Source organism: Eretmochelys imbricata, chromosome 2, assembly GCF_965152235.1.
Source record: "Eretmochelys imbricata isolate rEreImb1 chromosome 2, rEreImb1.hap1, whole genome shotgun sequence".
NCBI lineage: Eukaryota > Metazoa > Chordata > Testudines > Cheloniidae > Eretmochelys > Eretmochelys imbricata.
Window position 1 is genome coordinate 56,649,326 of NC_135573.1, and position 2,308 is coordinate 56,651,633.

The following is a 2,308-nucleotide window of genomic DNA, read 5'->3' on the forward strand; positions in this document are numbered from 1 at the left end:
CCATTTACTTTATTTTTAAAATAAGAACCAGAAACAGCTAAACTTAAAAAAACAAAATAGAACTAAAAAATTGGCCAAAAATATTCAAATATTTTTTTACTGCTGTATAATCGACAAATTGTATAGCCTTGTACATACTTCTGTATGTTATCTAATGTTTAAAATATAAATTTTAAAAAGTGTAAATGGTGCACTCAGGGTGGGTAGAAATCAAATGGATCAGCTTTGTACAGCCATTGAATTATGGATATTATCAGTAAAGTAGGGCTACTCTACTATCTTTTCTATTATATTAGAAACCCTTTTTGGCCTTTAAAACTCAACAGTAAAAAGTAGTTGTGTATATAAACTTGGTGTACATATACTTTCACAATAAACACTTTTTTTTAAAGGGGGGAAAAATCTGTCAGTTTCTGTTAAGAGCCAAAAATCACTTTCAGAATTGAAACAGTTGTGCTCCTAATTATAGCTAACCTGTATTTAGCATGAATTTGCAGATGTAAGTTAATCATAACGATCCAGTTATTAGTATCTGCAAACTGTTACTATGCATGAGCAGTAACTTTTTATGAATATTTAATCTATTTCTTATTAACTTACTTGCTCTGTATTACTGATTGACTTGATTGATGTATCTTGCAAAATTCCATGTATTTCTCTTCCTACAGCTGGTTCACATAATGGATCATGTCAAATATTCACTTGCTAATCCACAGTAAAGAAATGGTACTGTGACACAACTTAATGCCTCTGAAAGAATTATTACAGTGCATCATGTCAAAGATTGATGTAATTGTTTTCATACTGTGGATTGTGATAATACAATATAATGGTTTGAAGAAGCTTTATAATGCACTGCATCTTATCAAAGATACATGCTGTAGTGTTTAGCATTATACTTTGATTCACCTATCAGCACCATTGTATGGATTAACATAGAGATGAATAAGTAAATAATCAAATAGCTGGCCTCATTTATGCTGCTGTTTTAAAACAAAAGAAAATATGAAAACCGTGTTAAAGTAACATGGATATTCTTATTTAAAACCAAAAAAGCAAGGTATATTAGAAGAGAAAGCATAACAAGTTAACTGTCGTGGATTCTGAGTGCTGTTGCTGTTTGATAAATAAAATTCACCCTATAGAGAGGACCAGCACAAAGCCTGTGCACCACTTACGTCCTGAAAATAGTGAAATTACTCTGATAGTGCTGTGCTGTCTCAAAATAGAATTTACATTAGGTGTAAGAGGTGTTGGCCCTCCCCATGGGTGAATTTTGCCCTGTGTGTTGAACTCTTGTCTGTCAGTGGGAGTTCCTCATATGAAGTGGCAACAGAATTTGCTCCAAACTACCTTGCTTTGCTTTTATATCAATATTCAGATTGTTTATACATTTGTTTTCTGTTTGGTGTGTTTATACCATAACACAATAAATACTTATTTTTAAAATAGATCAGTGCCCTTGAATGGAAATAAGCGTGACCCCTACATGATGAAGTACAGAAGCATTTCCCGTACTTCATTTAGCTGTCTGACACAGCTGTCAGAGTGATTGCAAAATGATGCAATGGAAATCGAGATGAGTTTATATAACACTGTTGTGCTTAACCTTCTCCTCCTCAACTATATATTGCAAAGGTCTAAGGAAATACTTTCTTTACATTTGAATACTTTAATATGGAAGGGAGAATACCCACTAGATTATCATGCTGCTTTGGGGCTATTTTTTAGTTTGTGTTGATATTTATATAGACTTATGTAATTGTTTTGGTGTCCTTTTGGCAAGCACTTTAAATACTGAATGGGGAGCAGGAATATTGTAGACTCTTTTGTTTGCTTTGTGGGAAGAGAGATTATATTACTTCAGAGCACATTTTTGGACTGTTCTGGGAAGACATATTGCATCACATCAATAAATTTGTTCATAGTTTTGTGTGGTTCCTACTTCAGAAAGGCATGAAAACTCATCTTCCACTTCAGAGGAAAAGGGAAAACTCTTAGTATCCAAAAACGAGTTCTGTAAAAAGTAAGGTCTTTTCAATATTTGTGATTGGTGATGACATATTATTTTAGATTTTTTTGGTGTTTGTTATCTTTCTTTTCTTAAAATCTAGAACAACATAGTTAAAATTTGAAATGAGTGTACATTAAAGTGACCTTTACTGTATGTTCTATAACAGAAACCAAATGACAGCTGAACTCCCTTTTCCTACAACTCATTTTTGTAAGGATCAAAAGTTAATTAAACTGAGCAATGGGAGGAGAAGAGTGACTTTGGTTGATATGTATGTACATTTAGTTGTTGATA